General features: G+C 38.2%; 1 non-coding gene across 1 annotated transcript; it reads left to right on the top strand.

The window, feature by feature from the left end:
• Window positions 1-3,655: 3,655 nt before the first annotated feature.
• On the top strand, window positions 3,656-3,785 carry LOC122112968. The gene has a single exon (XR_006148342.1). It is a non-coding gene; the product is annotated as a small nucleolar RNA SNORA51 (small nucleolar RNA).
• The last annotated feature ends 21,095 nt before the right edge of the window (window positions 3,786-24,880 follow it).

Here is a 24,880-nt window from a genome sequence, read left to right as displayed (position 1 = left end):
AGTTAGAATGTGCCTAGAAATCTACAAGTAAATACACTGAATGCTAAGCAAGAGGTTACAAAGTAATTGAAGTGTCGTAGACTCTATGGACAGCGCAAATAGTATAATTCTTTTAAAAGGCTAAGTCAAAGCCCAACCGAGTAAGTACCAGGAGGCTGAAGCCAAGGGGAGAGGGGAGAGGAATTAAGGGAGATGGGGTAGGGAGAGAAAATATAGGAAAGAATTCATTGTATAGATTTTGTGTGTGTATATCTATATATATACTTATATAGATATACACACCATGGAATTGATAAAAAAAAAAAAATAAGGGAAGGGGATGAGTTGAAGGGGCAAAGATGTTGAAGTGATTATATAGATCATGATCCATTGTACAAATAAACTGCTTCCTTTCATAGAGATCAACCATCTAATATTTGGTCACCCATTTACTTTTATTCATCTTTAAGTAGTTGTACAAAGAGGTTTCAACTCAACATGTCAGTTTATGAATATAATGCATCTTATTTTTTTTACCTTTTTTTAAAGTGTCAAGGTGATGTACAGGGTTACAGTTACATAAGTAAGGCAATAAGTATATTTCTTGTCAAACTTGCTACCCCTTCCCTCATTTTTCTCCTACTTTCCCTCCTCCCAATCCCCCCCCAAATCCTACAGATCATTTCCAACATAGTGTCTTGTGAGTGTTGCTTTTGCATGGTTCCCCCTTGTCCTTTGTCTCATCATTCTGTTGTTCCCCTTTCCTTCCCTAATTCAGATAAGCGTATATGCGCTACCAGGGTACCAAAATCAAATACAGCGAAGAACACAAAAAAGAAACTAGAAATCACACATTAAAAACAACAACAAAGAAAACCCCTTGTGGCCAAGTCTTGGAGTTCATTTCATTTAGTATCATCTTATATGGTCATATATGTGTAGTTGTTGAGCTATTCTGCTCATCTGCTAGGATTATCCTAGATGTATACTAATGATTGCAAATAAATGGAATTCTATGCTTCCATCAGAAAGAATGACACTGCTCCATTTGTAAGGCAAATGAAAGACTTGGAAAATCATATTAAGTGAAGTAAGCCAGACCAAAAGGAAACATAGGTCCCCTGGTTTCCCTTATTTTATTTTTTTATTTTTTGCAGTCCTGGGGCTTGAACTCTGGGCTGGGCACTGGTCTGGCTCAGCTTCTTTTGCACAAGACTGCACTCTACCACTAGAGCCACAGCGCCACTTAAGGATTTTGCTGAGTCGTTTACTGGAGCTAAGAGTCTCGCAGTCTTTCTTGTCCTGGTTGGCTTCAAACCTCAATCCTCAGATCTCAGCCTTCTGAGTAGCTAGAATTATAAGCATGAGCCATCTTGCCTGGTGTGAACAGGAAATTTCAATGAAGACAGAAAATGTAGATTTGGATTAAGTTTTGGCAGCTAAACATCTTAGATTTCATTTTAGCTATAATTTTTCTCTGTTTATATTCATGAAGTTCTCTAAACCTAGAACGGATCAATCTCTTTTCCCAGATAGACTAAAGTCTTTCTCTTTAAAACCTTTCCAGATATTAACAATAAAGTAGTAAATCTTAAAGAAATTTGAAGAATTAAAGAAATTGTGATGAAATTTGCAAAAGAAAGAAAAGTGAGGGTTTAATGAACACAAACTTCAATATTAGCCCAAATAAACATTTTCTAATACTGATTATTTAATTTTCTCTTTCATGCAATATTTTAAAGAATCATTACTAATAATTAGGATCAGAAGTGCTGCACAGTGGCGTATAGCTTTAATTCCAGTTACTCAGAAGGCAGATCTGTAGGATCTTGGTAATAGGCCAATCCTGAGAAAAACAATTAGTGAGATCTCATTCTAACAAGTCTGTACTCCCAACTACTTAGGGGGCATTGGTAAGAGGATGGAGTACTGAGGCCAGCCCAGGCAAAACGCTGCCTGTAAACTAGCAAATGCAAAACTGACTAAATGACATGACTCAAGCAGTAAGAGCAAGAGTGCCTAGCAAGAGAAAAGCTCGAGTTCAAATCCCAGTACAGCCAAAAGAAAATAGGAACCAATTTTGATACATCAAAAATAAATAGATAAACAGATAAAACTGTTTGTAAAACTGTTTATATAAACCTGTTGTACCATCAAGAGCCTATCACAATGCTGAAAAAAAATCTAGAAGTACATTTTATACTATACTAATATATGAAGGCAATTCTTTAAAACTAAGCCTGCAATCTAGGATCTAGCTTTAAAATATTTGTTTTCAGCATGGAACTCAGCTGAACCAGGTGTCATTCTGGTCTGAGATACTTAGAGAAGGAAAGTGTCTACTTTTAAGTAGAAATATATTGAACTTTAGCTCAGCGACAAGGCTGCAGTTTACTAAATAGTATCAATGAAGTTCCTTTATTTCAGAAGGAAAAGAAGCTGTCTGAACTATCAAAATAATCAAAGAGTTAATCTTGTTTCATTCTTACAGCAGGGGGAAAACTAACTGGCAAGCTGGAACTATGTTAATTCTCAAACTTTCAAATCCCCTTTCAAACCACAAAGCCAGCAAACTAAAGGTAAACCAAAGAGGCTGTTTAGTGAAGACACAAATGAACTATGCCTTTTGAAGTGTTTCCAGGGAAATGTGTGTAGAATATTTAAGTCCCAAGTGAGTTCCAAAGGTTATTCATTCACAAGTGAGATAAATTCACAGCTGTCAAATTGTCTGGATTCTCTGTATGATCACCAGGCCTTCAAATCATTTATTTTTTTTTCCTAGCAAAAGTTCAATATTTTCACAGCCTCAAATTTGATCGGACTTTATAATCTGGAAATAAAGAATTGCTTCTCTTTCCCACCTGTTCACTGGAGCAATAAAAGACTCTAAGTATATTAAAGCAGGGTTTTTTTTTCTCTTTCTTTGTATGCTCTTCCTTGTAAAGCTAAACATTTCCAAATTGTGTGTTTCTCCCGTTGAGTAACTGGACATAATTAACAAAGTGTTTTTAGCCCACAGATTGGAAGGAAAATGCAAACATAAATGTTACAGTGTTTTTATGTGCAGCTGTATTTTCTAGGACTACAGATGAAATTGCTGCAAGGTTCCTTCAAACAAGTCTTGTTTCGATTTTTCTGATCTTTGAAGAACCTGAACTGTTTGCTCAAATTTAAGTTAGAGGTTGAGAGTGAGAATTGTCAAGAGAGACTTCAAGTGTCAGGCACTTCTATCTCATATTTATAAGCCTAACTACAGGAGGCAGAGACCTGAGGATCAAGCTTCAAAATCCACAGACACAGGAAAGTCCAATTAGCCAGCAAAATGCCAGAAGTGGTGGTGTGGATCAAGTGGTAGAGTGCCAGCCTTGGAGGAAAAAGCTGAGAAAGAGCACAAGATCCTAAATTCTAGCCTCAGTACCAACACAAAACAAAAGAAAGACTGCAAAAATACCTGAGATGAAATGAAGCAAGCAGGGACCACCCCAAGGGGGCAGAAGAAAGCGAACCCTTGGCCTGTTCCTGCTCTCTGGTAAAAACATACTTTCTACGATTTTTTTTTTGGTCCAAGCTAGGTTGTCAACTGTGCTACTAACTAGCCATGCAACTCTTTAATTACCTTAAATCTTGATTTCTTCTCCTCAAAAAAAAAAAATGTGGATAAAGAATATTGACATCTGGCCTCCGGGTTCTTACCACAGGCTGTGTTCTTACACTGACTGTATAGAAGGAGGAGGCAGAGTAAACCTACCCATATACACCTCAGCCCAGACCTGTGCCTAGTCTGTACTGTGAATGAGGAAAAAAGGGGGGAAAAAAGAATATCAACATCATAGGTTCAAAAAGATAGAGCAAGATAACTCAAGAAAAAGCCAAATACTGCATGTTCTTTCTCATTTGCAGCAGTTAGATCTAAAATGATGGTGATGATGACAGTGATGATAATGAGGTTGATGATGAGGATAATGGGACATCTCACACACACACACACACACACACACACACACACACACACACACACACTCGTATAAAGAGTAAAAGTCCAACAATTGCTGTTTGAAAGGAGATAGGCATACAGGAGAGAGATGAGAATGTAATGGACAGGTGAACACGTTCAGAGTGCTCTGTATGCATGTGTGAAATTATCATGATGACAACCCTTCATATTAGTGATATATGTTAATTCAAAAAATAATTCTTTTAAAAGACAATGTATATAAACATTTACAAGCAAAATGGCCCACAATAAGGGTCAGTGACTATGAGCCTTTATGTTTTGGTGGCAATTGTTTTATTATTATCACTATTACTATTGAAAAATGTCTGTACTGGGGCTAGGAAGGTAGCTAGCTCAGTGGTAAAATGCTTGCCTTGCATGCATGAGGCCCTGAGTTCAATTCCTCAGCACCACATAAGCAGAAAAAAGTTTGAAGTGGTGCTGTGGTCCAAGTAGTAGAGCACTAGCCTTGATCTGAAGAGCTGAGGGACAGCACACAGGCCCAGAGTTCAAGCCCCATGACCGACAAAAAAATAAATAAAAAGAAAAATGTCTGTGCTTTCCTGTGAAATTGCCTTTGAGTAGCAAATTGTGTTCCTTCTAATTGAGCCTTTACTTAATTTGGCATACCTCACCTGCTTCCATAAAAGGTCTTCACAAGATGACAAATGAAGATATGTACTCTATACTATTAGAAAATATAAATAAGGGGCTGGGAAGGTAGCTCAGTGGTAGAGTGCTTGCCTCACATGCCTGAGGCCCTGGGTTTGATTCCTCAGCACCACATAAACAGAAAAAGCTGGAAGTGGCGCTGTGGCTCAAGTGGTAGAGTGCTAGCCTTGAGCAGAAGAGCTGAGGGACAGCATCCAGGCCCAGAGTTCAGGCCCCATGACTGACAAAAGAAAATATAAATAAAAAAATTTCACCAAAAATGTAGTCAATGAACATGAATATGGTTACTATATTTAAATTCTGTTCCTGACTATAGGAGAAAGAATTGAATATATTAAGTTGTACAAGAAATATTTTAAGGTAGTTTTCAAGAATAACAATAACAATAATGATAATACATCTGGATAGCACTCTCTAAAACATGCCTCCCCGCCAACTGCCATTTGCTGCCATGAAAATCCTATGAGCCTATAGATCACCTTTGATATGTAATTTTAATATGAGGACCTTAAAAGTCAAAAAAAATCTCATGGGAAAGAAATGCAGCTAAGAAGTTTAAGATTGCACATATGGACAGTTATTGATCTCTGTACTCCCTGTAAGTAAAGACAAAAAATAGTGAGAAAGGGAACAGAGTCATACCTCTTATCGGATAAACTATTTAATACAAAGAACGATGCCTTGGGCTAGTAGTTACAAGCTTTTTCCTTGCACTAAAACAACAGAAATTAGTAATATGGATATTTATTCAAGGGGCTTTCAACCACGCGGTTAACTGTGATTTTAGTGGAAGTCTTAAACAAAATGCAGATTTGTTCTTTATATGATTCTTTATCATAGAGCCTGAGGGAGTAATTTTAAATTGGTTCAGCAGAGGAATTATTCTTAAACAGCAGATGGTTGAAGCAATATTTTCGAAGTAACTGCTTTCCTTTTAAGATAGTTTTATTAAGAGCCTACTACGCACCAGCGTCTAGGCGGGGTAATGAATATGTGGCAATGAAAGTTACAATTCCATCTTGAAAGTTCTAGTATTATTCCAGCAGAGATCTTCAGTGATGGGGGTTCTGTGCAAACTGTCAGGTAAATGTGTAAGACAGGCAAAGTGAGTCCGAGACCTGAACCTTCAAGAGATTTTTGTCAAGTAGATAAGAACATAGTAGATTCTGCACATAAAAAAAAAGTTCTATCTCCTTATTGGGCACATGGACAGGCCTAAATTTCTTCTCTAGACTCTCAGAATTACAGTGAGCCTCTTAGTAAAATATTTGATAGATGAAATTCTTGATAGATAGGATGTTAGAAAACCTGGGTGTGGCACTAGCTTAGGACAGCTGTGTGATACTTTAGACCTCAATGTCCCCTTCTATCCAAGCAAAGGGTTGGGCCATGCCATCTCTGATGCCATCTCATGTTTATCTAGCCATTCAATTCAATGGAGTTTTCCATTTTCAATCCTCTCTAGACATACAAAACCTGAGGGACATATTGAAGTTGGAAGTGTTGACTTACTTTTCTCTTGTTTAGCCTTGGTTTCCCTGGCAAGCTACTGTTAAATCAATCATTTTAGCTCCTGAACCTCTGATTCACTTGTCATTTGCTTTTTTCATCGTTAGTAATGTGCAATGTTATAAGAGACTTGCCTGTATCCCAAATCTCAAGCTGTATGTTTCCCTTGGAAAGCAACAAAGTAAATCAAGGAACTGCAAATTAAAAAAAAAAAAAAAATGTTCTGGGGGCTGGGACAGTGGCTCAGTGATAGAGCGCTTGCCTTGCATGCCTGAGGCCCTGGGTTCGATTCCTCAGCACCACATAAGCAAAAAGAAAAAAGCCGGAAGTGGTGCTGTGGCTCAAGTGGTAGAGTGCTAGCCTTGAGCTGAAGAGCTGAGGGACAGCACCCAGGCCCAGAGTTCAGGCCCCACGACCGGACTAAAAAAAAAAAAAAATGTTCAAGGGCACAAAGTCATAGGGTGCAAGAGGTTGCAGGCAACATTAGCAGCTCAGTGTTCTTGGCATGCTAGTAAAACAGAAGGGATAATCAAAGGTCATAGCAGAGAGGCTGAAGCAGCATATAGTAGTCATGTGGGCTATTTATCCCCTGCAAGGAATGTAGTCTCCCTTCTGATCAAAAGGAAGGCATTGGCGTCCATCGAATAGGAAATGGACACAGTTAAGAGGAGGGCAGACACGAAAGCCCTATCAGTTTGGGAATTGCTCATTAGCTTGTCTTCATTTTGACTTTATGGCTGTGTTTGAGAAAATGTGTAGTTTTCCTTTGGTGCAGGGCCACAAACAAATGGGGAGGCCCCTGCCGAGAAAAGAGAGGAAAGTGGGCACCAGCCTGGACAGGAAGTTTCCTGAGGAGCAGGGATGGGGAGTGTGGGCTTGCTCTGACCCCGGGGAGAGATGAAGGGACCAAGAGACAGAAGATGCTAGAACTGTGAAAGGACTGGAAGAAGAAAAGTTCAGAGGACAAGTCAAGAATCCGAAAGGAAGGAAAGGATGGAAAGGAGAGGGCAAAAATAGGGGAAATACCAGACAATGGATATAAACCACTTGGGGAAAGTGAAATATTGGAAATTTATGAATGTTATTTCCAGTAAGTTGACATTTGCCTACTTGGTTCTCAATTTTTTTGCCACATCTCTTTAAAAAATAGATTTAAGTAGTTATACAAAGGAGTAGCCATGCTGGGAAGGTGGCTCAGTGGTAGAGCGCTTGCCTTGCATGCCTGAGGCCCTGGGTTCAATTCCTCAGCACCACATAAGCAAAAAACAAAAAGCCAGAAGTGGCGCTGTGGCTCAAGTGGTAGAACGCTAGCCTTGAGCTGAAGAGCTGAGGGACAGCCCCCAGGCCCAGAGTTCAGGCCCCACGACCGGACCCAAAAAAAAGACAAAAACAAAGGAGTAGCCATTCAACGCCATTCAACAACGCTGTAACGGAATACGATGAATCCTGAAAAGCTCACCTCTTTCATCATTCTCTCCCGTTCTTCCTAACCCCACTCCTTCCCTAAACTTTCTTAATTTTGTAGAATATACATTGGATAATGGCCAGGTCACAGTATAGAACGAATGAGAAGCTATTTCTAGAACTACAGATGGAAAGTGGATGCAAAAGCAGGACCTTTTTTTTTTTTTCAAATGGAAAATAAATTCATCTGTAGTAGCACAAAAGTAATCAATAAACACACAAAAAGAGTAAGGTTATATTTGAGGCACAATGGTCCACTTACTATTGCTATATTAGTATTGACCCTTACTTTGTTCATACATCTTTAATTTGTCAGAGATAGTTCATCTTTGTATTCTTTAGACCTACAAGAAAGGCTTAAAGCCTGAGGCTGAAGTCAACTGGAGGCACTCATTCAAGAGTTTAGCGGTTTATGCTGCTTTTACTTGCTGGCCTCCATTTTTCTCCGTATGGTCTTCTCCCAGTGTCCTCTTTGCATGGCTAGTTTGGGCTTCTCCATAGAATGGCAGATGAAGAAAAAAAACAGCTTAGAAAAGAAAAAAAGAGAAGTAAGCAAAACTAAACAAAGACTGTTCTAAGCTTGTCACTTCTGAACTCACAGAACCCAGGCTCAGGAAAAAGTGACATAAACCTCTTCTTCTAGTGGAAGGACATCTGTACCCCAGATGAAAAAAAAAAGCATGAAGATTTGGGATTGTGTGTGTTTGTCATAATTTATAAGTTATAATTTGTTGCACTTTGATGGTAGTTTTATTCACACATAAAGCCTTGATCCTTAAGTCTTCCTTTTCTTTTATTCTAGGTTGATAAGCAGGTATAAAGGAGCCTCTAGCACAGCTATTTGGTTGATCTCATCTTCAACATATATTATACTCTTATTAAGAGAAAAAGAAAACAACAAAAACTAAGGGATGATGTTGGGAATGGTGGATGTTGTAATAAAGTGTTAGATCAACTCTACTATGCTCCCGTCTTTCTCTAGTATCAGTTATGACTATGTTGTGTTCTCTGAGGTATGACATACTTGCCACATCTTTCCCAAGATGAAGACAAGCCATGCTTAAATAACTACATGTTTAATAATGCTTAATAGTTACCACTAAAGTAATGTCAGCATTTATAAATTGCTCACAAGTAGTCATACTGATTTAATTTTCTTTTCCTTTAATGTCTCTTGTTCTCACCTTAGAAATTATAAGAAGTTTTCTAGGTTTAATCATTTCTAGAACATCTCATTTATTTTAGTGATATTGGAGTTAGTATCTATTTATTTCATTATCCCTGGGTCCAAAGGAAATTAAATGTGGAAAAAAATGTAGATAGACTAAAGGAAAATACTGTTTTCCCTATCTAATATGCTTGAAAAGAAGAAAAAAACAGCCTTTTTAAAAGCTGGTATAGAAGGTAGAATCTAGCAGCTCTGCTAATGTGTCAGTTGTTGAGCTTCTAGGAAATGTTTGGAAGCACAGAGGTTGAGAAGTGAACTTCCAGCCACATAAATCTTCTGGCCGAATTTCCAGGAGAATATGAGTGTTACGAACAGTGATAAGCAGATAAGAACTTAGAGTGCTGAAGCTTGATTCCATATCTAGAATTCCTAGAAAAATTCTACATATGATGTTTTTTAATCCTAAGAAAAAAGCTTACTATACTAAAAGTCATTGTGTTATGTATTGGCTATCACTCTGTCAACAACTTTTCTTCCTGTTATGCCAGTAATTCCTCTTCTTGATTAATGATTAATTCCTTCCCTTCTCATCTTACTAGACTTTATTCTCTGATCATCTCCACCTCTCCTCTATCTTCATCTTCTCCATGGAGGCCAAGTCATGTTTACTAGAACACTAACACATTCTGGTGGCCTTGCAGTCTTCAAAAACAGCATCCTCTAACCTTTCCCTCCAATTACTAGTCTTTTTTCTCTGCTCCTTATCATCAAGCTGATTAAAAATCTTGCCTCCAAATACTTCATGAAAATCCTCACCTAGTCATTCTTCAGACTCTTGGATGGTATTTCCCTCCATATGAACTCTAATATGTATTTTTCCAAGGAGATCAGTAACCTCCGCATTCCAAACCTAGTTGACATTCTTCTCGCACTGTCGAGGTAGATGGCACTTGAGCCCCTTTAACAATGGGCTGCCAGTCCTTTCTGGTGTCTTTGCCACCTTCTTTTCTTGTGATATCCATAAGTTGTATTTCTGGCACCATTTTTATGTCAACAACCACTAAATTGGCTACCTTTGTGCAAGGCCAAATTAGTATTACCAAAGGCTTCTATAGTCTCTCCACTCCAACTTTCAACTGGATATCTCATAGCCATCTAAAACGAATGTTCTCAAACTGAAATTCTACACATTCCCTTACTTCCATAATATTCCTGTTTCAGGAAAAGGTAATGTAATACTATGACCCAACTAGCTTCCATAAACAACTATTTGACACTTCCTCTCTTCCAAACCTGTGTGTAGGCCATACCAAAGCCTTGTGCTTTCCATTTAAACGCATACCTTGGATCACTCTATAGGTTTTAGATTTTCTTCTCTAATGAGTACCATAGTAACAAAACCCCATGCACTTTGAATTTCTCATAGAAAGGTCCAGTTTATTTTAAATAAATGATTTAAATAACTGAATCTGATGAACACATGACCCTTAAAGTTTGGATATCAGTATTTTATGTGTGAGGCACTAGCTTATTGGGCTTTTCAAACTTCAGGTCTACTTTTGTTAAAAGAAGAGGTAGTTTTCATAGAACTTCAAAGTTTTATACAGAAATGAAAGAGTGGCCAGGCACTGGTAATCTTAGCTACTCAGGAGGCTGAAATCTGGGGATCAAAGTTTTAAACCAGCCTGGGCAGATAAATACAAGAAACTTCACATAGCCATCAAAAAGTTAGAAATGGGACTGGGAAGGTGGCTCAGTGGTAGAATGCTTGCCTTGCATGCATGAGGCCCTGGGTTCGATTCCTCAGCACCATATAAGCAGAAAAAGCCAGAAGTGGCGCTGTGGCTTAAGTGATAGAGTGCTAGCCTTGAGCTGAAGAGCTGAGGGACAGCGCCCAGGCCCAGAGCTCAGGCCCCATGACTGGCAAAAAAAAAAAAAAAAGTTAGAAATGCAGCTGTGGTTTAAATGGTAGAATACCAGCTCTCAGTGGGAAGAAAAAAGAAAGGGGAAAAAATTGCAAAGACAGCCAAACTCTAAATTCAAACCTCCTGAAGTTCCTGTTGCAAAGAATTGTCATTCATTCAGTCTAAAGTAAAAGTGAGCTCAATCAGAAGTGGAACTCTGGCTCAAGTAGTAGAGTACTAGACTTGAGCCAAAGAATATCAGGGATAGCACCCAGGCTCTAAATTTAAGCCCCAGGACCAGTACAAAAACAAACAAACAAACACAAAACCAGTGGACCCTAGAGCTCAAATTCAGTTACTTCCCAGCATCTTTACAATAAAATAAAATTTTAAAAAATTCAGTAACTTCCATGAATATCCAGAACATACTCATGGAACAAAAGAAAGAAGACAGAAAGGGAGGAAAGAAATCAGGAGGGATTTGAAAAGTGACCAAAGGGATAGAAAGAAGTTTTATCAGATTAGCTAGCTCTCAAAACCTAATATGATCTAATGGTTTATCAGCAAGTAACCTGAGAAACAGGAACATCTCAGTTCACTTGTCACCATGAGGCACCTAAAATACAGAGAGAAAGAAAGACCTCACTGCTTTACTCAAGTCAAAAAATTAAAAAAAGAACTGTGTTGTTGCAAAGCAGTATTGTGCTGTGAACTGTGCGACTGAAGTCCATTTCATGATATAGAAAAGATATACATAAATTGTCTTCACAGTAGGCTTTTAACATAAAGAGCTGATGGGCTTTCAAAGGAAGAAGCATTTGGAATAATAAGAGCATGACGACTTCTTTTTACTTTAAGGTATTCTGATGACTGAGTCCTAGAAACTGGAAAGTATTTATTGAGCTGCTACCCCAGATGAAGGTCTTTTCAGAATTAATAAGCTCAGAGAGACCCAACTTGTCAGACCCCCAGTGGCTCAGAAGATTGTACATCTTTGTGAAGATGACAAGACTTCTAACCACCCTGAACCTGAGACGGCAGGGGAACGCAGAGCATTGCTTATTGTGAGAAGCATGAGTGTGCAGACTCCGTGTGGACATGTGGACTGAGCAGATGGCAGCTGAGGTGTGCTATTCTCTTTCCATTCCTAAACATTCTGAGTTCAATATGTTCAAAAGAAGTCAGAAGAATGGCAGGATTCACTGATGGAAATAACGTCAACATTTTAGAAAGATTCAGACATTGGATGGATACCCATCATGGTAATGTCTGTGGATACATTAAGAGGTAATGTGTAGATCTATCTGAACTAGCCAAAGTCTATTCTATTATGCGCAAAAGATGACGTGGATCGTGCCCACCTGGAACACCAACAATCTAGAAGGAAGCAAATTGTAAGTGTTCGCAGACCAAATAAGTAAGTGAGCAAATACATATGGTAATTCACTTAATAAAGCCATTCCACAACATATACACTTTTCAATAGATACACTCTTTCTGTATGTATGTGCTGGTACTGGGGCTTAAATTCAGAGCCTCATGTTCTTGCTTGGCTTTTTTGCTCAAGGTTGGCACTCTAACACTTGAGCCACACTACTCCACTTCTAGAATAATTTTCTGGTCAATTACAGATTTTTCTGTCTGGGCTGGCTTTGAATAGTAATCCTCAGACCTCAGTCTCTTGAGTAACTAGGATTTTAGTCATGAGCCATAGGTGCCCAGCTGCAGACATACCTTTTTAAAACATATTGCACATCGTAGATCTATATCTATATACATAATTTATCTGATTAAAAATAAATATTTGGATAAAGGAAGAAAACATTTTGTTAATAATTAAAAATAAATAAATACATAATATACTCAAAGCCCTAGGACTATGCCGACTGTATACTTGGGAGTGAAGAATATGGTAAATATCTCCGTTTGCCTTTTTTCCCTGCCTTGAAGGTATGTGTGAGACCATGATTTCTGCTTGCAGTCACAATCACCCAGTGACAGACAACAAGACAAAGAGAGAGAATTTCTTGGACATGAAAGGCCAAAAAGGCAAAAAGATCCCAGGCTTTGATGAAATCACTCAGTTGCTTCTCCACAGATGTCTTTACATGGAGGATAAGGACATGTTCTTAGTCTCTAAATCATAGGGTTTAAAGCTGAGTAATTTGGATATTCTCTAACTTGTCTCTAAATAAATTCTTTCAAGCTCATAAGCATAGTAGGACATTCACTTGAAATCTAAAACTAAATAGAAATTGCATGTTTATTTTAGACAACATACATGTGTATGAACCACATGAACATGAGCTTACCTTGGTACAATGACTCCCTTAAATGGAGGGAAATTAAATCCATTTGTGGAGCAAAAAAGGCTCTCATTTATACTGAATCTAATTTATTTCCTCTGTGTGTGTGTGTGTGTGTGTGTGTGTGTGTGTGTGTGTGGACCAGTCCTGGGGCTTGAACTCAGGGCCTAGATGCTGAGCTTTTGTGCTCAAGGCTAGTGCTCTACCACTTGGGCCACAGCTCCACTCCAGGTTTTGGCTGGTTAATTGGAGATAAGAATCTCTTGCCCTTTCCCCCTCAGGCTGGCTTTGAACTGTGAGCCTCAAATCTCAGCCTCCTGAATAGCTAGAATTACAGGCATGAGCAATCAGTATCGGGCTTAATTTTTTTATCTTGAGGTATATAGACACCACGTTAAAGTTTGTTGAAGTTCATAGCAGATGGGACAATTTCACTCATTAGTATGAGAAGTGCTTGACTATAATAAAATGTATAACAAAATTTAAAAAATCTCCAGGCAAGAGATAACAAGATATTTTCCCAAAGTTAAGAACTTTTTATAATCCCATGACAGAGAGATGTTTACCCTCTCATGCTTCCCCTTCACCCCCCTCCCCTTTATAATTATATTCATTTATGTGACTGACTTACCATTTGAATCTAATTGCCATGCAGCAAAATAACTGTTAAAACATATCATTAAACTACTGGAATAATTAGAGAGAAATTTGCTTGTCCTCCTAACTCTGTATTAGTCACTATCTTAGTTGGACTGCCATAACAAATTACTCTAGATTAGTTGGCTTACATAACAAGCACTTATTTCTCACCATTCTTGAAGCTAGAAGTCCAGAATCTGGTGCTACTATGGTTTGTTTCAAGGTTCTGATCTAGGTTGCTAATCATCAATTTGCAATTGTATTCTCACAAGGCAGAAAAAGAGTAAGGTACTTCTCTCGCCTCTTCTTCATAGGGCACTAATCGTATCCTTCAGGGCTCCACCCGCATGTTCTAATTACCTCCCAATGCTAATTGCAAAGCCTATCACCCTGGGATTAAATTTCAAACATATGTCTTTCAGTGAGACCCAGACATTTGGGAGCATAGCATACCATGTGAGCTCCCCTCACAGCAAGACTTTGTCCTCTGCTTCGCACACTCCACACCTTCCAGACCAAGTCCAACTTCCTCATTCATCCCTCCTCACATTTCTTATTCTCATTCAACTCTTCCTAGAAAATTCGCTTGCCTCCCTGTACTCTTCTTTTAAAAGTTATCGTAAAATTGGGTCACTGATTGAGCACAATAAATTCATAGACTTTTTAACATCTTTGGTGTCATATTTATTTTTGAGATGAATATTTTTCTTTTTTTCTTTTAACTAATTTAAGAATGTATTGTCTAAAGATATTCCTAACATAGTTATTTTTTTAATTTGAAACTTGTTTTTTTGTTTGCTTTTATTTATTTTTTTAAATTTTATTAAAAAGGTGATACACAGAGGGGTTAGAGTTATGTAAGTCAAGTAATGAGTTTATTTCTTTTTGTCACCCAGTGTCACCCAGATATCCTTCGGTGGACAAATGGATCAAGAAAATGTGGTGCATATACACTATAGAATTCTATGCTTTCATCAGAAAGAATGACATTGCCCCATTTGTAAGGAATGGAAAGATTTGGGGAAAAAAATTATACTAAGTAAGCCAGACCCAAAGACACATAGGCTGCATGGGTTTTCTCATTTGTAATCATTAGAATGTGCCTACAAATCTATAAGTAAACACCACTGATAATAAAAAACAAATATTACTCTTGGATATAGTTAATTAAACGGCACTCTAAATATTCACAGTGAGATCACAGGAGGCTATTCTTAGGAGAGGATCACAAAGACTCAACAACTCTGTGCATATGAAGATATAAAGTGATGTTTATCAAAATGAACTCCCTTTATTCTTGCTATCCCATCTCTAAGCTCCTTGCAACCCCTGCCTCCTGGTTCTTGGAGATTTTATCTCCATTGAGAGTAGTTCTCAGCCATCTTGCTCCACATTCTTGATCCTTCAAGAACCTCACTCTTAAAGTTACAGAGTCTCCCACTGGATTCTCTAATAGTTGGAAATTAAGTTTCTGTTCCAAATTCTCCAAACACTATTGTAGTTTATTTGTTGCCTCTTTTCCCCTGAGCACAGAATATCAGCTATCCTTCCTCTGTTCTCCTTAGTCTTTGAATATCATTCTTCCTCTCCTCTCTACCATCTAGTTTTGCAATTAACAAGTCACATCTTCGCTCATTACCTTCCAAACTCCTCAACATTTTGCATGCCTGCCTGCAGAAATTGTGCCTAACATGAGAGACACAGTCATTAGAAAGACAAACATGGGTTCTACCTTCATGAAGCTCTACAATAGCATGTCAGTGACAGAACTTTAACCACAAACACATGCAAAATAATATTCTTAAGGGTTTTTTGTTTTCTTATTATTATGTTTTATTTTGTTGTAATGGTGCTATACAGAGGGGTTACAGTTACATGAGTGAGGTAATGAGTAGATATCTTGTCAAACATTGTTACTCCCTCCTTCCTTTTTCTCCCACTATTCCTTCCCCAATTCCTCTCCCACCCCCTGAAGTTGTAAAGTTCATTTCCAACATAGTAGCTTGTGAGAATCATTGTTGTATTGAAACACCCTTTGTCCTTGTATAACCATTTTTATTATTCTCCAAATCACATGAGAGAAACAATACTCCCTTGGGTCAGGGAATGCTTCTATGAGCCATGACCTGAAAGAGTGCTAGCGAAGCAGATAGAAAGGTAGAAGAAATACATTCTGAGCAAGGACTCACACTTTAATTCATCCTCGATGTCCCAGTATGCTAACATTGTTATACAATTACTCTGGATTTTCTCCATGTTGGATCCATGGATAGACAGATAGTGTGTTTTTTGAAACAACTTAGATTCCAATTCCACCACTCATTCTCAGTCCCTCATTGAGAATGTGCTATGACCACAATTCATCTTGTTCCCTCTTGCTCCTACACTGGCTGAGTAACACAAAATTGTCATTTTAGTAAAGGATTTTCTAATACCAGTAATCCCATGTGTTGAAAACTAATGCTCTCAATAAAATTATAAACAAGTTGGTTATCATTTATAATCACTTCTAGCTAGAGTATCTCCATTTAACCTTGCAGTAAGTGCCTACTCATCTTGGTTCTCAAGACTTCCAGGGAAAGAGATTTTGTCACTAAAAATCACCCATATCACAACTTCACAAGCAGCAAATTATCTTCATCCTATTACTCACTATTTCTCTGAAACACACACTCACACACACTTACACACATGCATGCATGAATGAAAACAGACTGCTCCCTTCTCTGATACAAATAACAGTGTGGACAAGGATGACCTATCATATACTCATTTTTCTCTGTCATCATTCCCAGTCTGGCCACTCTGGGATTCATTCATAAACCACTTATGATTTCTGCATAAAATGAGCAAAGTATTCAAAGTAATAAGATAAACATATGGAAACAGAGTCTCAGAGATGAGAATTGATCATAATATAAGCACAATTTGGGAATGGTTATGTTAGTGCTTATTTCATGTATTGTAATATTGTGTATGTGTGTGTGCACATGTATGCTCATGTGTGCATGCACTACTGGAGATTAAACTCCATTTTTCAAGCTTGTTAGATAAGCATTCTATCTCTCCTGAAAGACCTCCATCCTTTTTTCTATTTGTTTTGGCTTCTTATTGGGCAAGATTTTACCACAATCTTTGACCAGATTGGCCTTCTTTCCAGCATCTTGAGTAGCTAAGATTACATGCATGTGCCACCCAAAACACGCACACTCATGTGTGCATGCACTACCGAAGATTAAACTGTTTCTCATGCTCACTAGATAAGCATTCTCTCTCTCCAGAAAGACCTCCAGCCTTTTTTCAATTTGTTTTGTCTTCTTATTGGGCATGATCTTACCACAATCTTTGACCAGACTGGCCTTCTCCACAGCATCTTGAGTAACTAGGATTACATGCATGTGCCACCTAAAACCCAGCTGAATTATATGACTTTTCTGTGCCAGCTCATCTCCTCTTGGTTTAAGTCTTTCAGGAAGCAGGAGGGGGCAATTAAAGAGACAGGACACTCTAGTAAAGTCAACTCTCTGTGACTAATGCATAGGATAGGTAGGCGAGGATAGGCTGGGTAAACTAGGACTGCTCAGAGCGTTTAGGCACCTACAAGTGTCCTCTGTTGCAGGGCATCCTGATGGCACCACCCTTGCCCTGACTCCTTTAATTGCATTGGTCAACTTCCCACTGCTGCCTGTTTCCCAATAGTTCTTACCTTGTGAGGGACTGAGTGGAAGGGAAGAGTCTGCAAATAGTGCTGACTCATGCTTATCTCCAAATAGGCAAAGTGATTGTAGAAGAATGATGTGAAGAGGCAAAGGGCACAATGTAACACACCCTGGGTACCTGGGTTTCAAGTTGGGTCTTTTTGTTTTGTTTATTTTATTTTTGGTTGGTCGTGGGCCTTGAACTCTAGACCTGGGCGCTGTCCCTCAGCTCTTCAGCTCAAGGCTACCTAGGCTTTACCACTTGAGCCATGGCGCCACTTCCGGTTTTCTGGTGGTTAATTGGAGATAAGAATCTCACAGAGATGTTAGGAAAATGAACCCTTAGATATGTATTTTTTTTCTTTCATGCATGTGTTTCTAACGCATTTATAAGATTATTTCTTTGTTGCTTTGTATGTCCCTCCCCCACATTATAACCCCTGCTTTCACTATATTTGATGTCAGTATAACTTGTGGAGGAGATGGGGAAAAACAAGTCGTTTAAGGATACAGGTGGACCTGTTGCAACAATGAGAAGTACAAGTTGTCATGTCCATAATGAGCTTTAGAATGTCGGTGGGGCGGGGGGGGGGGGGGGGGGGGGGGGGGGGGGGGGGGGGGGGGGGGGGGGGGGGGGGGGGGGGGAGAAGGATTGGGACTGGGGGGGGGGGGGAAGGGGGAGGCTGGGAAGGGATGTGAAGGGTAAACAAAGGAGGAGGCTGCAATGCTTGGTAAGAAATGCACGCATTATCCTGCCCATGTAATTGTAACCCCTCTGTACAGTATGTTCACAAATAAAATAAAATAAATTTAAAAAAAAAAAAAAAAAGAATCTCACAGACTTCCTTGCCTGGGCTGATTCTAGACTGTGATCCTCAGATCTCAGCCTCCTGAGTAGCTAGGATTACAAGCATGTGCCACCAGCACCTGGCTTCCAGATGGAATTTTATTCACCTTTTTCTCTCTCTGTTCCTCATGAGTCCTGAAAAACAACAACAACAACAACAACAAAAAGACTCTGGCATATATCTCACTTTGGAAACTTCCAGATCTTTCTAAATAAATGGTTTTACAACCTGGTAATCGAAGTGAAATGTCAAAGGAAGAATTGCAATCTTTCCAATAATTAAAAACTACATTATTATGTCCCACTATGCTATAGATACCACAGATCAAGGTGGTGCTGAGAAAGGGGAGAGAGTCAATGCTCAATTAGCCAACTTGTGCCAGGCACTGTGCTAGGAGTTTTACATAAATGATACCTTCGCTGGAATAGAAATAAAGAGGAGCAGAAAGAAAAAGAAAAAAAGAAGGCCATGTGGTTGGAGATTTGTTTCAGCAGGGAAAAAGAAAAGATTTTATGCTGTGATTTTTTCCATATACTTTGCAGGTATTATAATTTTTAAAGAATAATATAATGACCGATATGGTGCATAAAAGGGGAAAATCTGGACAACTCTCTAAACTGGAGAAAACACCTATAAATTTGCCACATCCCTTCACCCGCTTCTTCCACCCATCCTCCCCTCCCTACCCTAAGATGAAATGATCTGGGACAAACTAATTGAGAAAACTAGTAGTGCATGCCTGCGGGAGATTTTATTAATGGAACCAGACACATTGCTATAACAGAATGTACCACTGCTCTTTTACATTGATCTAATTAGAACATTTACATACTGAATGCCTCCTGGACAATTCCCTACCAGTGACACTTACTCTGTGTACCAGGCAGGACTACTCTTCAGGTGAAACTGAACAAAGAAGTCATCAAGTCTCCTTTCTCCTTCAGAAAACTACTTTTGTCAAGGTTATTAGCAGTCAATAAGCTGTCATTGTTTCTGCATAGATGGGGTTAGTGAGTTTCCTTGTAGTTAAAAAAGATGGAGAAACAGGAAGTGGCCCCCCTGGTCAGGGAGATATCTTAACCTGGTGAGCAACTTTTCTGAGACTAAAATGCAAAAATAAAACTTTTGACATTTTTAGTCATTATAATAGAGTCACTATTTCATCCTAAGGATTTCATGATGACATACATATTTTTAATGATTTTCACTCTTTTTATTCTTACTCCAACGCTATGAAATCAGTGAATGTTTTAGCAATGTGGGGGTGGGGGGAGAGAATGGGTAGCCAAAGTGATCCATGGCAGAAGAGACAAAGACTAAAAAATCAGAACATCCAGATAATTGTTCAAGCTCTCCGCTACCTATGGGTGGAAAAGAATATTTTCCACATTCAATTTCTCAATCATTTCCCACACACTTTTTCCACCATGCCCTTCCAACTCCTCCAAAAGACTTTTTTTTGAATTTTTTATTATCTGATACTTCCATTAAAATAGGAAATAGAATCTCTGTATAAAATAACGTATCATTGACATTCGGAACATGTTGGATTGTGGTCCACAATGTGAATTATTTTAAAAAGGGATCTGAAAAAATAGAGATACTTCCACACTCTCCATCTTAAAGGGAAATAAAATGGGAGCCCCTATTCAGATAGTATCCTGAATGGAATTGCTTCTATGCTCTACTTTTCAAAAGATTTCTATGAAGTTCAGAAATCAGTGATATGAATAAAAAGATACCTGTATAAACTAATACGTTCAAAGCTATCAAGGGAAAACAACTGTACATTTCCTTTCCTTCTTTCTCCATTCTACCTCATTCCCTTTACTCCCCACCTCTAGTCATGAAAGATAGGGAGCCAACCCACATAGGAGATTCCTCCAAAATTCCTCCAAACCCCACTGAAATCCAACTTCTTTTTTCCTAAATAGTGTCTTCTACTCATTAAGTGAAGCAGCTCTCAACTCAAAGAAAGATCACAAGCAACCTATTTCTATAGTCAACAGGCATTACCATGCAAAACATATCAAGTACTAGAATCAAATTAAAAAGATGGAGGGCCTGATTCAAACAAAGCTGTTTATATTGTTGACCAGCAGCTACATGAATGCCGTTCCTGACAATGATGGGATTTTTATAGCCAGTCAATGCTCACAGTGTTGGTGAAACAGATCAGTGTTGGTGAAACAGACACAAGCCAGACATTTACAGAGAAACTGTTCATTCCAGATGCTCTTCTTTTCATACTGAAATTTTCCACCAGTGGCTCAATAATGGCACTGTTGCATATTACTCTACAAGCTAGACATATGTGTCCCTTTATGAGATAACAAGGCTTGGGCCAGGCACATCCAGCCCAGTGACCTCACTGTGGATGCTCCATCTTATTCATTTCTCCAGTGTTGTTCAGCCTTGAGAAAGCTCAAATTCTCCTGGTTTCAACACATAGAGAACCAACAACCACAGAGGAAACAGAATCTTCCATTCTATTACCTATGCTGATCGCATTATGAAGAAAACCATAGCTTCTTGATAGCTGATTTGATACTTCTTGTGAAAGCCCCAACCAAATGTGTAATGGCAGAAAAATTAAATTTGGTCCAACCTAGATTGAAATGTGAACTGAGTTAATCATTGAAAATCTCCCTTTGTTTAATCAATCTGTGGAAGATGTTCAGTCACTAGATAATCTCCTACTTTCCTTTGTTGCAATCTAAAACACTTTCTTGACATGTAGTAGATGATAGCTGAATGAGTCTTGATGGTTCTGGAATTAACAGAGTTCTTTGACTCTTCACAATCTTCTATATAATGGCTTGCTCATTCCTACTTATAAGTCTAACTTCATTCTTAACAACTAATAATTACATTTGATGAACTAGTGATCCATTCTTCTTTATACTACTTGTTACCTGGTTGTCTGTGTTTAGATTTGATCTTTGCCTCACTGCTTACTCTTGGTGGTGCTACAGACCCTACTTAGGATGCCATTGCATCCTTTGTCTTAGTTCTTGGCACGTCAAACTTCAAGATTAGCTATTGGTTGATGGAACCAATGGACAGGTTGGAGTGTATCAAGTTTAGCTATTGATTGATGGAACCCATGGAGGGTTTGGAGTGCAATCTAAAACTTGTAACTGCCTAAGCCCCCATTCTGCTATCTTACAATACAGAAGCTGCCCCAAATTAGACAAGGACACTCTACCCCACATCTCAGTAGAGTGGTGGGGGAAACAATGGAAATCGTGTTTCCCAGCTCCTGTTTTTCCTTTACCCTGAGTAAATTATCTCATCTCATCTCAGATATGCAAAGCTCTAAACAGAGAAGATTGACACACAGTGCTGCTAATGTCCCTCCTCCACCACACTCACTCGCCTATCAGCCTTCAGATAGGAAGGAGAGCAGTTTGAGTGTTCCACTCTCTACTGACCAAACATGTCCTTTATATTACAGTTTTCTACTACAGGATGATTTCTGCTTTCCCCTCCTACCCGGCCTCAGTACTGATAAAGGGAAATTGGTTTCTTATTAAGGACACATAAATTAGGAGTTTTTATGAAATGCTATATTCCTGGAACAGATTTAGAAGATACCATACAGGCAGAGGTGGAAAAAAAGATGAGAAATTCTTTTGAGTCCAGCATTTGACCACCATTGGATTTCAGGATCAGCCATGAAATGCTAGAGGCCATTTGTTTTGTCTCAAAACCTGACTAAACTGCCACCTTTTACAATCTTGTCCTGAGGTTTATTATAAACGACTACAACAACATTTTTTATCTTCCTTTTAACTATCTATACCCTTCTGCTATAAGCAATTCCTAGATATTAGGTCCTGCATGAGCCAAAAAAATATCCTATCCTGTTTTCATTACCTGTTTATTTAAGAAATTGTTTTCATAGTCTCAAGGACAAAGTGAATACATTTCCTTTTTATAGTTCCCTTTGGTCTTTTGCTGTTTGACTTTTTTGTTGTCTCTATTGTCCTTTATTTGACTTGGATACTCTCAGACCTTCATAAATGTTGTGAATAGAGGACACTGTACATATCTATGGCTAGTAATAATATTCTTTCCATAGGAAACTGTTTTATGTATTTAGCCAACTTGAATAAAACTCCATACCTCTGAAGTACATATGTCCCAAAGGCTGAGTAAAATAAAAATCTCAAGTGCTTTCATTAAACAAATTTCTTCTCTTCTTATCTTTTAGTTGGACTGTTTCCCCAAACAAAAGCATAATGTAAATGCACTTTTTTACTTTTACAAGAAAGAATCAATGCTCTCCTTCTCAATGTTCTACTTTAGGGCCTAGTAGCCACAATCAAACTATCCTTGTCTCTTGGGAGAAAAAAATCCATCTTTTCCATTCTGTTCTAGGAAGATAAAGCAGAGCTTTCTGTATAACGTTCATGAATTAATTATCTTTATCAACACTTGTCCTTTCCTTTCATAGAACTTTTCAACAGATAAATCGTTGGGGAAATGGACATGAGTCCACTGCCCTCTGAGTTTATAGTTCTATTTTCTACTTTCTTAAGATCACTCTTGTTTATGCCATTCTTTTGACAGACATAAATAGCCAAGCCCCCCCCCAAAAAAAATCCTACCCCGCAGAGGCTATCAATATATTTTACTTGATAATGATAGCATGTGCGCAAGGCTCTGCTCTTGAAGTCCACAGAGTCTGACTGGCCTAATTGACTAAAACAAGATGTGGTACACCCAAGTATGACAAATTGCCCCAGAACCAGAAGTTAGGATCGCATATCTGAGACCAGTATCTCAATCTTGATCATGTAGCAAGCGTTAGGGTTTTCCTGATAAAAGAATCATATGGTGGATAACACCATCTGCTAATGTCTTAGAGATACCACACATAGCAATTTGCTGTTCTTTTTCAGTGTTAAACAGACATACATAGATAGATAGATAGATATATCTGTATATATACATATGTATATATATATCTATATATATATACATACATACATAGGCAGTCAGATCTTTCCTACTGTGTATAAAGACTGTAGGCCAAACTTCTTTCTGTCTTTCTTTTTTTCCCAAAAATACTTCGTCAAATATGAATCCCACACTTCTCAACAACAAAACTGAAAAGATTGTGAGGATCCACTTATAGTTAACATACTGATTTTTCTATTTCATAAGACACACTACACAGAGTAGCTCACACGCAAAGCCTAGAAGATAAATACTAAGATAATGCTAAGATATCATTGAGGATATAATTTTAAAACAACATCATTAATGATTTCAAAATTAAACTTTATATGCATGGTAGGTTTCATGCAATACCAGTCCAAATTCCATCCAACCATAAAAATCATTTTGATCAAATACGATAGGAAATTAGATGAGCCATAATGTCTAGGCAAAATCAGCTGAGTTCAAAATGAAATGGTATATATATATATATATATATATATATATATATATATTATATATATATAATATATATATAATGTACATGTATATGTTATAAATATAAATGAAACAGATCACAGAGTAGTCAAAAGATGACAGCTGCTTTAATTCGTAGGAGTTTAGACTTCCAGCCTCTCTGGAAATTACAAAATGAGGAATAACCCAAAAAAAAATCCTACCCCCCCCATTATTATCCAAGCACAAGTGGTGTGAGATCATTTATCTTGATGTATGTCACCTTAGAGCACATATTATCCCTATCTCTCAAAGTGTTTTTTCTCCCTTATTTCATCTCTGACATTCATTGTAAATTTAATGATCCACATACGATTTGCTGGTGTCTCAGTCTGGTGTTTTGAATCATGAAACTAGTGCTAAATTTATGGCACTGCAGTACCACTTAGTGAGTCATTAAGCAGTACAGTGATTTTAATGATTTGGATCATACTGGACCTCATCACTATATAATGAGGTTCCATTTAGTGTAAATTTTATGTAAAAATTCAATTTGCAAACCAACAACATGAAACTACAACATTTTTTCTAACTTGACATTGTATTTATTTATCATATATTTCTATAGGGTTCTAGTGTTATTTGATTAATGAAATAATACTTGTTCTATTGTGTTAGCATAATCATTGAATAATCCCGAGAAGGAAAATGATCAGCAATACCTCATTCCACTTTAAACTCTTTCATTGTAAAGTTGACCAATGCAAAGATTTCAGAAATAATTACACTTTTTTTTATTATTGTGAAAATACTGTACAGAGGGGTTACAATTACATGGGCAAGATAATGAGTGCATTTCTTATCAAGCATTGTAGCCTCCTCCTTTGTTTCCCCTTCCCATCCCTTCCCTTCCCCCTCCCTCGCCCCCCAACCCTATCCTCCTCCTCCTCCCCAGAAAAGTTGTAAAGTTCCTTTTCAACATAATGACTTGTACATCTCTCTTTGACCTATTTATTCAATTTGCCACTTGTTGGCTAGATGGTGTTTATTATAGCCTTTTCTTACCAAAACTGATTACAAATACCAAAAAGAAACAATGATTACAGAGTACCTTCCTTGCCTCTTATATTTGATAAAAAGTCCCTAGCCTTCAATAATTACGCTTTTTTTCTTCAAAGATTAGGTTTAATATTCTTTTGGGGGTGGGGTCCCAGTCGTGGGGCCTGAACTCTGGGCCTGGGCACTGTCCCTCAGCTCTTCAGCTCAAGGCTAGCACTCTACCACTTGAGACACAGA

This window comes from Dipodomys spectabilis, unplaced genomic scaffold (assembly GCF_019054845.1).
Source record: "Dipodomys spectabilis isolate Male_0828 unplaced genomic scaffold, ASM1905484v1 ptg000095l, whole genome shotgun sequence".
In the NCBI taxonomy this organism is placed as follows: Eukaryota; Metazoa; Chordata; class Mammalia; order Rodentia; family Heteromyidae; genus Dipodomys; species Dipodomys spectabilis.
This window is presented reverse-complemented; position numbering and strand designations above follow the sequence as displayed.